This window comes from Mirounga leonina, unplaced genomic scaffold, assembly GCF_011800145.1.
Source record: "Mirounga leonina isolate KUSES-001 unplaced genomic scaffold, KU_Mleo_1.0 Mir_101664, whole genome shotgun sequence".
NCBI lineage: Eukaryota > Metazoa > Chordata > Mammalia > Carnivora > Phocidae > Mirounga > Mirounga leonina.
The window spans coordinates 24,688,965-24,703,062 of record NW_023270175.1 but is presented as its reverse complement, the minus strand read 5'-3'; positions in this window follow the sequence as shown (position 1 = coordinate 24,703,062).

The window sequence follows — 14,098 nt, the reverse complement described above, 5'->3', positions numbered from 1 at the left end:
GGGTGCCTGGGTGGCTCAGTTGGTTATGCATCCAACTGTTGATCTTAGCTCATGTCTTGATCTCAGGGTTGTGAGTTCAAGCCCCGTGTTGGGCTCCCCGAGCCTACTTAAAATAAAATATAAAAGAAATAAAAAAAAAACCCAAAACCCTCCCATGATTACAGATGAGTGCTCCCCTTGAATGTTTTTAGATTGCAAACTGAAGGGGAAGGAAGGAAGTTTCTGTACAGGGAAATGGGAAATTACTGCTTCTGTATTATTGTTTTGTCTGTATTGTTCCATTTACATGTGGCATTTGCCCTGGCGACGTATGAGGATGACCTTTAGTCTGTAAGATTTTCCATTTCATTGAAACACAGCAGTTCCACAGAAGCCGTGAACTTCACCTGGAGGACTTGGACTCAAGGAGCAGCCCTGGGCCATCAGCTGTTTGTCATATGACCAGAAATTGACTTTGGGTTAATGTGACTTTGGGATTGGCCTGGATTTGGGGTTGTCTTCATGGTTTGCAATTGTACTTTTGTGCTTAAGGAAGAAATCTTTCAAAATATTTTGTATGAGAATATGTCAAAATGTGTATGTGTACTGTATTTGTATTGTGCAGGGTGGAGGGCACTAGTCTTGGGCTGCTGGGTCTCCCCAGTAAGCACTTTTCTCTGAGCCTGGCCCCCACCCTTCTGTCTACTGTGTGGCTGAGCTCCCTGGCCATAGCTACTTGGTTTCATCCTTTTCACCTTATCAGAGTTGAGCCAATGGTACTTTTGTTATATTTAGAGTTTGGGACTAGGCCCCAAAAATGAGTGGTATCTCATTCTTGGGGGCGCCTGGCTGGCTCGGTCGGTAGAGGATGTGACTCTTGATCTCAGGGTCATTATGTTTGAACCCCACATTGGGTGTAGGGATTACTTAAAATCTTTAAAAAAAAGAGAGAGAGAGAATGATATCTTGAAAAGGCTCATTAATATTCTTTCACTGCAGAGAATGTAATTAGAAGGCATACTGTTGAGTTTCCCTGAGCTATCCTCATTTCTGTCTTTAAAATGTGTTTGTTGCTTAAGGTTCTTGCATTTTGTAAAATACTTGTGTCCTTCCAATAAAATGTATTTGCTTCAGAAAATCTCACTTGTAGGTTTTCATTATTCACAATGAACGCCAGCATGATCAAAGCTGTGACTGCTACATGGGCCATTGCCTGAACCAGGGCAGGGCTCGGAGCTATAGAAGTTGACACATTAACAACAGGGTCTTGGTGGCAGGGGAGTGGGGTCTCCAGGCCAGGTTGGAGGGTCTCTCTTTTTGTTAAGCTCTACCCTTTGATTACAGAAGTATTCCCCTAAAATTATTAGGTAATATAATACCTTCCTATGAAAAGTGGTCTTTTTGGCACTTCCTGCGGGCCGTAAGCACCTATTTGGGGATTGGGGAAGTGGTAGGGGAGTTTCCTGATGCTCCCAAGGGTAAGGCAGAGGTAGCATGACCAGCATGATTGTACAGTAGATCAGTCCCGCCAGAAAGCAGTAGGACCCAAACTAGAAGCAGCCCGCCCACAGTTAATTCCTGGTGAAGCCAGCATTAGAATCTTGGTCCCTTGCATCTGAGGCATCTTTCCTTGCATCACACCACTAGGTCTTATAAAGGCTTTGTAATAGCAGAATTAAATTAGGTGGCAGTTTGTTTTTTAAACATATCAACACAGTGTTGCAGTTTTTGTATAAAATTTCCAGTTAACTAAAACTGCGTGTCTTCCCCACAGCTTACCATGGTTTAAACATCTCAGCAGGGCTGCTTGGCTGGCTTAGTCTGTAGAGTCTGCGACTCTTGATCTCAGGGTTGAGTTAGAGCCCACATTGGGTGTAGAGGTTACTTAAAAATAAAATCTTTACCAAAAAAACCCACACCAAAATCCCAACAAATAGCTTTATCCTATGGTCGAAAAATCTCCCAAAGGAAAGGAGAGCAAGCCTGTGGCAGGCTGTTCTGTCTGTAAATATAGAGGGTGGTGGGGCACAGGGCTCTCCCTGGGATTTCATAAAGACTTCGGATGCAGGTGTCCGCCCTGCTGTTCTTGCCATCCAGTCTCGAGGGGCCCCAGCTGCAACGTCTCGTTCTCCTGCCTGAGAGGGTCAGCAGTACCGAGTTCAAGTCACTTCTTTTTCTCCAACTGCAGCTGGAACTTTGTGTCCCTTTTATTATCCTCTCTTGTGTTATAGAACATGAGGCTGTGACCCATTCCCCACTGGGCCTATTTTAGGTCGGTGGGTCTGATTTTGCCAGAGGCATTTGCTTTTAGTCCTTAGCAAACACCGCGAAACCGCATTACTACCCATCGGGCCATTCCTAGGCCTCTGCAGCCGTGCATCCCGCGGGGGCGGGACCAGGGCAGAGGCAGGCGGGGTCATGGGCGGCACCCGACGGCGGCGCAGGCTCCGCCCACAAGGCCGCCAGTGCGCAGGCGCGCCGCGAGGGAGGCGCGCGAGGGCCCGAGGGCCCGAGGGCCGCGGGGCGGGGGGAGAGGCGGGCCTAACGTTAGAGAGAGAAGGCGGGGTGGGATTCGAGGAGCTAGGCCGAGGGCCCCCGCGCGGGACGCCGGGCGAGGGGCGGGGCCAGGGGAGGAGCCTCCTCCGTGGTGAGGGCGGGGCCAGCTGCGGTTGGCGAGGGGAGGGTCCCAAAGTTTTGGAGCTCGGGCTCCAAAGGTGCACACCTTCCCAGCCAGCCCCTCACCCTTTGGAGTTCCTTAGCGGACCCTCGGCCTCTGGACGCCCCTTGCGCGAGGCTCTGTGGACATGTTTTCCTGCTTATTCATGCATCTCTCAGCCAGAGGTTACTGGCGCCCAGGCTGCAGATGTTGCCTGCAACATTAAGGGGAAAACCCCAAATATTAGCCAACATAATCCGGAGCAGCATTTTCAGAGTGATGCACCATGATGAGGGAATATAATGAGGATTAGATGTTAAGAAATCGCTTAACTTGCTCTATTAAGAGACCAAATCATATGGTCATCTGCACAGATGTTGAAAAGATAAAAACGAGGGATTATGTGATTTTACGAGAGGCATTTGCTCTAGTCTATTACCAACCCCACAATGTTGAATTACCACTCTGATAATGACATTACCTTCTCTAACATCAGAATGACATGTATGCACATAACTCATCATTTAGTTAGGGCTATGACACTCCAGTGTCTTTTGTAAATCATGTGTTTTTAGGAAATAATGCTGCAGGTCACCTGCCTCCCCCACACCCACGACAGCTTGGCCCAAACATGATGTGGCTCCTGATGTTCCAATTTAAAATAAGTAATCAAATAATGGGTTTGGAGTTGGAATTTTAAGTAGAGCTCTTACTAAGTTTATATATTGCAACATTTAAGGGAAACTTAGTTTCACTGATTTTATTGGTTTACTTTTTTTAATAAATGGAATTATTTAGTATTCATGAAGGTTTTATTCAAGGCTTTGTTTTTTCCCCTCCCAAACCTGCTCCTCCTCTGTCTTCCCCTCCTTGGTAAAGGGTAATTCTTTCCTTTCTATTGCTTAAGACAAACACCTTGGTGTCTTCCTCGACTCCTCTGTTTCTTTCAGGCCCCACATTAACTTCATCGGCAAATCCTCGGCTCTGCCTTCAACCTACAGCCAGACTCTGACCGCTTCGTCGCACCCCTACTGGTAACCACCCTTGTCCAGACTCCCTTTACCACTCTCCTGGATTATTCTAACAGCCTCCTAACTAGTCTCTCTGCTTCTTCCCTGTGGCTCTACAACGCCAGTTCTCACGCACAGCTTTTCCTGAGCAGCTGTACATATTTCTGTGAGGTCCAGAACTCGGAGTTACAATCGCTAGGTCTCGGGAGGCTTATGTGTAGCTTTGGTAGATACCGCCAAAGAGTTCCTCATGTGTTGGGCCAATTAACACCCTCAACAGCAGTTTAACTTCACAGTAAAGGCAAGGACAGGAATTGTTCGAGAAAGAAAACATGGCCACAATCCCACCCTGTCAATGCATCCAGTGTATTCATTTTTTCCTCAGTTGTTTTCATTTGGGACATGCTTTCTTTGTGCCATTGGGATGACACATGGCATCTAGAAGATGTGTATGTAGCTGTTGGTGGTAGACCATGAGGCTTCAGTGGGATATGACCCTGAGCATGAGCCCCCAGAACAGAGCTGACCAGGTCCTGTGGGCCAAGATGGGTAGGGCTGCCTCTCCTGGGATGCGAGGGTCAAGGCCGAGTTTCAGGCAGGGCAGAGCCTGGGCTGACCCCCATGCCTACTCTTTCCTTCCTCTCAGCCCTGCCTACTCACGCATGCATTTATAAAATGGAGTTCTGGTGAGAGTAAACCTGCAGGACAGCTTTGACAGAGAGCAAGAATCCAGAAAATGGCAATAGGCCGTCTGGAGGACGTAATGGAGAGAGCCCAGCCCCAGCTCTGCACCTCGCCACCCTGAGGAGGGCTTGTGGACTGCTTACATGAAGCTGGGGTTCGGGGTCTTCGCTCTGCCCTCCTAGAAAACTCTGAGTCACTGCCCAGCTGCCAGCAATATGGGGCCCTGCAGAGCACAGGGCCAAGAGTCTTTGCTCCTTTGTGTCAGATCCAGATAACAAGTCAGGATTTTCCAGGGAAGCTTTAGACCAGGGCTCGGGGGTGAACATGCCTAGCCTGGCCTCCTGCTCAGTAGTTCCAGTTACAGTGTGGCTTGGGAGTCTCTATATTTCACAGCTCCCAGGAGATTTGGGCTCCCAGGCTTCTTGACATGGAGGTCTCAGGGCTCCAGGAGAACAAGAATGGAAGCTTCACAGTCTCCTTGATGAGGCCCTGAAATCCCACAGTGTCCCTTCCGCCGCCTTCTGTAGGTCAAGCAAGTCACAGGCCAGCCCAAGTTCAAGAGAGTAGAGAAATAGACTCTACTTCCTGATGGAAGGAGTGGCAAAATCCCAGAACAAAGGGCTGGGAGGAATTGCTGTGGCCTTTGCAATCAATCTACCACAGTCTGTGTGTGGAAATCTGAGCCAATATTAAAGCAGAGTCTCAAAAACAGAACATAGACTCAAAAGGACGTGAGCTAATATATAAGAAAAATGTCTATGTGTGGGAGATGAGCTTACTCAAGGTGTATGAATCCTTTCTAATCGAATAATGGTGAACACTGAATCAAACACTGGGCATAAAGGAACCATCTGTGAGTTTTTAAGGAGTTGGAATTTCAATTCAGCCTTCCCTCTTTGTACCCGAAGAGGAAGAAAAAATAAAGGGAATCTCCTGTCTACCTCTAGGAGAGTGGAAGAGAAAATAAATACCTAGCCCACAACTTGGATGTTGTGCAAAGTCCAGATGCAGGAATAGGGTTTTAGACCACTGTCTGGGATCAGTAAACCTTTTTGCTTTGTGATCATAAATAAGGCATGGCTTGGCTCCATCTAGGTTAGAAGTGAGAATGTGATATGGACTAGCATTTTGAGCAGGCTCAGAATATTGGTTCCTGTTGGTCATCATAGCAATACTTTGTTCTCTGGCAGTATCTCTCATCAGAGGCAATCAGAACACTTTGAAAATACACCCCTGTGGGGTCAGTTTATGCTATCTTCTCATAGGAAATTCCATAACACCATGAACAGTGGCTCATCAAAAGAAAGTAGTTCACTAAGAGTCTTAAGGTGTAGACGCAGAGTGGCTTGGATACCTCCTAGTACTGTAACCTGACTTGTGTCTCCCCCGCAATTTCATATGTGGAAGCCCTACCCCTAACATGATTGTATTTGGAGATAAGTCTTTTAGGAGGGAATTAAGGTTAAATGAAGTCATGAGGGTGGAGTTCTCATCCCATAGGATTGGGGTTCTTATGAGAAGAGGAAGAGAGATCTCTCTCTCTGCCCACACACATTGAGGAAAAGCCATGGAGGACATAGTTAGAAGACAGTCATCTACCAGCCAGGAAGAGAGTTCTCACCAGGAACTGATGTGGCCAGCACCTTGATCTTGGACTTCCAGCCTCCAGAACTGCGAGAAGTACATTTCTGTTGTTTAAGCCCCCCAGTCGATGGTATTTTCTTTTGGCAGCCCAAGGTGACCAATCTAGGGTTTTCCTGACCGTGATCTGAGAAACGCTGGTGTGTCTGAACTATTAGTAGATGTTGGCTCTGTGGTCAAACACCTGTGAGAAAGCTGAATGCTATTAACACCTATTGGAAATCCACAACGTACATTCGAATATTAGAGGTTTCCAGAGCCCAGAAGTGAGAGAAACCTGGTTAGACAGTTAGAGAAGCACTTGCCATCGCCTACATCACGGATCTCTAACATGGGGGTAACTTTGGAAGCACCTGTGGAATGGCTTTTTTTGTTGTTTTTTAAAGATTTTATTTATTTACTTGAGAGAGAGAGAGATAGAGAGAGCACAAGCAGGGGCAGAGGGAGAGGGAGAAGCGGACTTCCCGCCGAACAGGGAGCCCGATGCGGGGCTCGATCCCAGGACCCTGGGCTCATGACCCGAGCCGAAGGCAGATGCTTAACTGACTGAACCACCCAGGCGCCCCTGTCTTTTGTTTTTGTTTTACACATGTATCCAGGCCCTGACTCTGCTCCATGCTCAGTGAGCCAGAATATTTAGGGGTAAAGCAGGGGCACATATATAATTTCAAAGATCATAGACAATTCTGACGAGCAACCCTAATCACGAACCCCTAAAGGCATAGGCACGTTGTGGAGATGACTTTGGGAATCACTGATCTAGGACCACCACCTTATTTTACAGGCAAGGAAATTTAAGTCCTAATAGGCAAAGGACTTGCCTAAGTGTGAGCACAGCAAACTACGTTTGAATCCTTTTCCCTCTGATATAAATGACCTCTAGATGGCAGTCTATTTCTTGGTTTAGGCTGTGTTTGCACAGGCTGAAAAGTTGGAACTGGATGAATTTGTGTGGATATACAACAGTTTAGTCAAATGAGTGTCTGTCGTGTTACGTTGCCTTGGACCAGGGAGCTCCTGGGCTGTTTCTGGTTATGCTTCACAGGCCAGGTTTCCAGCCTGGAGGAGAGCGGAGGGAAAATGATGTCTAGTCAGGGAAGGGAGAGGTGAGGGGGCAGCAGTCCCTTTCCCATGGAGCCTCTTTGGTAGCGAAGCCCACTACTCTGCCCGCAGCACCCTCTCCCCGAGTCCTGACGGACAGGCACAGAGATGTGTGAAGCCGAGACAACTGCTTTTCCTAAGCCACCCGCCAGTCGATACATTCTTTGAGAAGGAATACTTTGAAAAATCTATCTCATGAAGAACCATTTGGAGAGATGCCTTTTGAAATCCGGTCATTTCAAGAACCTTTTCTCTCATCCCTACTGGTCTTCATTAGAATCCTACAATATCTGCAGAGTTTCAGACTCTCCCAGGCCAATATCAGGGTTCTAGTCTTCTATCTGCTGCTAACTGCCAAAGTGACCTTGAGCAACTCACCTCCCTTCCCTCAGCCTCAGTTTCACCATCTCATTCATTTTCACTGAATTCCTTCAATAAATCAGTGACAGTTTGAAGGATGGCGTTGACTTCAGGGACTCAAATAATTTATGTTGGGCAAGATACAGCCTCTCACACACCCGACACCCGAAGCTCGTGTGCATTTCAAACACCTGTTACACACTTAGTAAGAGCTTCCCTTTTTTTTAGTGACATCGGGGAAGAAGTCCGGAAGTATAGCAGGCTCCAGACACAGAGCTCCAGCTCGAGTTCTTTGTGATTCCCTCAGATCTGTCATCCTCTAGGATGCGGCTTCATTATTGTCCGGCTCTTGGCAAGATGGCTACAGCAGTCCCCAGGGGTCATATCCAGACCTAACAATGTCCTCCGGGGGGGGGGAAAAAAGGACCACGCCTCTGTGTATTTACTTCTTTTTTTTTTTTTTAAAGATTTTTATTTATTTATTTGACAAAGAGAGACACAGTGAGAGAGGGAACACAAGCAGGGGGAGTGGAAGAGAGAGAAGCAGGCTCCCTGCGGAGCAGGGAGCCCGATGCGGGGCTCGATCCCAGGACCCCCCGGGATCATGACCTGAGCTGAAGGCAGACGCTTAACGACTGAGCCACCCAGGCGCCCCTGTGTATTTACTTCTTAAGAGAGAGATCTTTCTTGGAGGCACCCTAGTGCACTTTTCACATTTCACTAGTCCTGATTAGATCAGTGGGTGGTTTTTTTTTTCCATTTGCTGACAAAAGGAATGGTAGAATCATGATCAGCTTGCACTAATCATTGTGGGGGGCAATAAATATTGAAGTCAACTGCTTGTAACCCTCCTTCCTCCCCAAGTAGAGAAGAAAATATGCTTATACTGTGAAGATGGGGTTGTTCCAAATCCACCGAGAAGGACTCAATTGTCATTTAATTCATGGTGTGAGCCAGTAATTGCTGTTTATTCTGTGTTTGTGTGCAGAGGGGAAGGAGCCACCTCATGGAGAATATAATATCCACCATCCAAAGATTCTGTCGTCCTTCTAAGTTGACTTAAGGCATGTTATCCAGGGGTCAGAAGTGAGATGCAGGGTTGGTCAAGGAACAGAGTTAAATGCAGAATGACTGGTAGACGTTTGTGAATTTTATTCACTGGTGCTGGGCTCAAGTAGCAGGCCGTGATTCTATTTTCTGGGTTGTCTAATGCAAACCTGGACCGCATGCTACCCTGTGATATATGGCACCGAGGGGCTAGAACCCACTGGCATAAGGTAGGGGAAGAGATTCAAAACTTCTGAACATGAGAATACTGTGTTGGCTCCCATGAGCATCCACTCACTCACTCCCTAACTTTGCCTTCCAAAGAAATTTAAGTGTCTGTCCTGTAACCTTTGCCTCAAGAAACTAGTGGGTGAATGAAGCATCAGACGCTTTCAAAAGCACTTTGGCTAGCTGTTCTCTCCAGACGAGGATGCCGGTGAAAAGTAGGTGCCATTAAATTGGGCTGTCTGGTTTGTAGCGTGTTGGACAGAGGCAAGAATAGAGTCTAGGTGGTAGCAGTTAACATCAGCAGCAAAGTGGGTATTGTTACCATAACAGACATCTGGGAGTGTTCCGCCATGCTGTTATGCACTGAATTGTGTGTCCCCCCCTTAACCTCTTAAATTCATATGTTGAAGCCCTAACTACCAAGGGGACTATATTTGGAGATAGGAACTTCAAGGAGGTAATTAAGGTTAAGTGAGGTCATAAGGTTGCGGCCCTAATCCTGTAGGACTGGTGTCCTTATAAGAAGAGGAAGAGACACCAGAGATCTCTCTCTACACACACATAAACAAAAGTCACATAAGGACACAGTGAGAAGGCAGCCATCCACAAGACAGTGTTGGGGAGGAAGAATTTTCCTCTCCTTCAAGGGTCCTTCTAGATGGATTAAGAATCAAATTAATAAGAGACAGATTGACAGGAGAAAAATCAAATTTAATAGCATACATACAGAGAATCCACATAGACATGGAAATGCCAAAGACAGTCAGGTGAAATGAGGTCTATGTGTCATCCTGAACTAAGCAGAAGAGGGTAGAGGTCTGGGACTTCAGAGGAAAGGAATGCACTTCATGGGGTGATAAGAAGAGCAGATATTGGTAATTAGATGTTTGGCCTGCCATCCAGATGGGTCACTCAGATAAAATGTATCTTTGGTAATAACCCTTATTCTGGGAAAGACCCCCAAGTTAGAGTCTATGTAGTTAAAGGAGGGGCAAAAATTTCTCTTGAGCCCACAGGGTCTCTGCTGCCTTCAGCTCAAAATAATCTCACACCAGAGTGGCCCATCTTGGGGCGGCCTTCCTTCAGTTCCTCCAACACAAAGAGAGGCCTCACCAGAAGCCAACTCTGCTGGCACCTTGGTCTTGGACTTCAGTCTCCAAAACTAGGAGAAAATAGATGTCTGCTGCTTAAGCTATGGGAGATGGTCCTGGTGTATTGTCATGGCAGCCCAAACAGACTACCACACATACAGAGATCTCTGACTCCGGAGAATTAAGCTTGGCGTCCCCAGGAATGAAATCTATAGACAATCCACCAAGGCCTTAGCTGATCTGTATAACCAGAAAGATTCTTAGGTCTGGCCAACAGAGGTGTCAAACATTTGAGTCACCATACCAGCCTAACAGCTAGAGGAATCGCTCCCATACGGTTCCCAGGCACGAATCATCAATGCCACAGACCCAGAGTCCTTAGGATGGGGAGACAGGTAAACCTGAGCGAGAAATTTGCTATCACACTTGTGAACCTTCCCCTTGGCCTTGCCCTGAAAGCACCTCTGCCCATCGACTTTGGCAACTTGCAACTGGGAGCGGGACCACCCCAAAGCTTTCGGAGGCTAATTGTAAAGTGCCTTTCCATCCATGCTACTGCCAAGAGACCCAGAACACCCTTGCGGGAGTACCTACCACAGAGTAGAGGGGGTGCCAAAAGAGTTCAGGGGAAAATGGAGTTCTTCCCTGAGTCTGCCACTCAGTAGGCCCGGTGAGACCCCGAGCCCCTCCTCTGGGAATGATTCTACCAGTTCCTGGGTAGACTGAGCATCGGGCAGCATCTGCACCTGGCTTAGAGTATGTACCTTCTGTCACTGTTGTTGATGTTCAGCCTCTGGGTGCGCCCCCCGCCCCCCAATGTGGCTGTGAACCTCTCAGAGGGGGGACATCTGAGTGCCTATTTTATTTATTTATTTTAAAGATTTTATTTATTTATTTAACAGAGAGAGACACAGGGAGAGAGGGAACACAAGCAGGGGGAGTGGGAAAGGGAGAAGCAGGCTTCCGGCGGAGCAGGGGAGCCCGATGCGGGGCTCGATCCCAGGACCCTGGGATCATGACCTGAGCCGAAGGCAGTCCCTTAACCAACTGAGCCACCCAGGCACCCCTGTTTATTTATTTATTTAAGTGAGCTTGAACTCACAACCTTGAGATCAAGAGTCACATGCCCTACCGACTGAGCCAGCCAGGCGCCGCTGGGTGCCCTTTGAAATCCACCAGACCAAGTCCCCAATCCCCTGTCCATCCAGGTGGTCCTCAGCTGGCTGGTAGCTGCCAGGACTACCCTGAGGTTCTGTTGGTTCCTCTGAGCTCTGTGCTGCAACACACGGTGTCCCAGAAAGCACTGAAGTTATCTTCTGCGCCGTCTGAGGGTTGCAGAGAGGCATGGAGTGGGAGGCTGCCCCCACTCTTTTCTTCCTATTCACCCTGTGGGTACAGGCTGCCCCAGCGAGCCTCCTGACTTCAGAAATCTGCAGCCGACCAGCATCCGCCACATTGGCTCCCTCGCTCCCGGAGAAGGGGGGATAGGGTAAGAAGGGGCAAATGGAATCAATTAGGGCTCCCTCACCTTATCAACAGAGGAAGTAAAACGTGATAACGAATCCTTAGGGGAACTGCAGAGATTTTTTGCCACCATCCAAGACCTGAAAAATGGAGATGTTAGCCCTACCACACACAGGCTAATGTGGACCCACAGCTAAAACAGGCTCCCCAGCTGGGGTCGGCTCCCATGCTAGGAAGTCTGGACCTTGGCCTTTATCATCTGGCAGATGCAACAGTGCCTCAAATGTTTGGGGTAAATCAGGATGCTATATGGAGCCTGTGGTGAGCCCTGATAGGAGAATCATGGCAGAGAGTGCTAAGATGTAATAAATAATACGAACCAGCAACCAATATATAGTGCCAAGATTTGCAAGTCTGGGAACAAGGGGTGGGAATAAAGGAAGTGCTTCTCATCATTGCACCTGACCCATCTGCAACAGTTTTACTTCTCGTTCCTGCTAATCTGCTGGTTAGAGTCACTCAAGACAGGCGATCACGGTGTTCATGCTATGGAATGAGGACAAGCAGGAATATGGACGAGACGCAGGAGATCCCCTAAGGTGCCTTCTTCACTACAAGCTCGGGGGGCACACGACAGAGTATTGCAACCCTACAAAGGACCATCAAGGCCTCAGACTCTCCAGGAATAAAGACCTGAGCGTCCCCAGTAAGAAAAGCAAAAAGAACGTGGGGTTGATAGAGAAATCGTAAGCGACAGAACCACCTCAAGGCTTTTGCAGAAATCAGGACTGTACCCTCTACCTGTGTTTCCCTGCTGATTGTTTGTTTGCTTTTTCAATTCTCTCACCTCTTCTTTAGTACTGTAAAGGGGATAGTGTGGTGTGATGAATTCACCATTTAGGTCATGGTATTGCAGAATGTCAATATCAAGTTGGGATAATGGCAGAGCTAGCGAAATAAGGGTCATCAGCAGGAGAACTTGAACTATAAACAGAGGCCCCAACACTGCACCCCCAACTAGGATAGCTAGGAATGTTCGTATGCATAGTTCTTGGTTGTATGTCGAATAATTAAGTTATGCTAGGAGGGAGCATTTTTAGAATCCTATGAATGGAAGAAGGGTGTTTGTACGTGCTAGGAATTTAAGGAGTACAAGGCTATTGCTCCCTACATTTCTTTTCTATCTACTTAACATCCCCACCTTTGGGGAACTGCCGATAATCACCAGGATTCCCTACACCAGGCCACAGCAGTATTTGGGGTAGAAATACAGGTGATGGAAAGACATTAGCATCCAGTAAAGCCCCGGAATACTGGATATCCTCGCTTGTCCTGGAGCTTCCACCTTTGAAGACTTTGGTTGCCTTGCCCAGCATCATTCAGATTCTTTGGTTCAACAAAATTTGGCTTATGAACCTGACCTCCAGGTCCTCACGCTGTTTTCAGGAAGGATTTGCAGTGAAGCTCTCAGATTTGAAGTAAAAACACCCAAAGGGGGACTTCTGGTAAGTCATGTCTTGAAAGACAATGTTTACAAGTCTCCCACCACCTCCACCCCTACCCTGGGGACAAGGAGTCTGGAGAATCTCTTTGCGTTGCTGGAGAAAGGTGTCAATGCCGGTAGTCATTCAGGTGACCAGAACCAGTCTGAGTCTGAAGGCAGTCACAGAACCGTGTCCAAGGAAGGGAGTCAGGGGTCACAACAGAAAGCCCAGGGGTAGGAAGTCCAGGGTCTGGAATCTGCATTTGCATCTGTAACATCAGACGTTTGGTGGTATCAGGACAGGCCCTGGAAGGGGGAAATGATAGAGTCAAGGTAGAAAATATTTAGCATGGACGAGAGGAGCTCCTTCCCGAGGATTGCATAGGAGAGTGTGAGTTAAAGGATATCTTCTATTTAGATCAATAGAAGGTCGTGTTAGCCATGCTCAAGAGAACTATGTCTAACTACAATAAGTCAATGTAAAAGTTGCCAGAGATATTCAGCTCTCGAAGGGCAGATGAGCATGGAAGAGAACAGGTTAATCAATCTGAGGATGCTGTAGTTACACTGCTGTCTTTTGTGTTTTGGGTTGTTTTTTTGTTTTGGGGTTTTTTTTTTGGCTGTGGGGTGAGAGAAATTATCCCTGCGGTATGATTTGAAAAGTGAAACACAAAACCAAAAGCCTCGTGCTCTTTGCATGTTAAAACTTTTAAACTGTAGGGCGCCTGGGTGGCTCAGTTGGTTAAGCGACTGCCTTCGGCTCAGGTCATGATCCTGGAGTCCCGGGATCGAGTCCCGCATCAGGCTCCCTGCTCGGCAGGGAGTCTGCTTTGCCCTCTGACCCTATCCCCTCTCATGTGTTCTCTCTCATTCTCTCTCTCTCAAAATAAATAAATAAAATCTTAAAAAAAAAAAAACTTTTAAACTGTAACTGTTTAGAAATGTGTGTATTTGGTCTTTGTTCATGGGCAAGAAGATGTGTTTTCTGAGAAGAAAGTGGTGTTTAATTAGTTACAATTTCCACATTAAAACCAATTTGCTTTTATCTGAGTGTTTGCTATAAAGAATGCTTTTAATATTTCCTTAAAATGAGTTTCCTTGGTTAGAATTCAAATCCTCTGTAAGTGGCTAAGCTCTATCTGACCTTCAGTTGTGTGACCCCCGTAACGCTAGATGGGGCTTCCAGGAATGGAGGGCCTAGCTCAGCTTCCCCCAAATTCCAGCATCTGTGGCACCCACTGGATAGTGAATCTTACACCAAAAATGTAAAGGTCTCACAATTTAAGCAATAAAAACATGATTAAAAACTAATCATCAGGGGTGCCTGGGTGGCTCAGTCGTTAAGCGTCTGCCT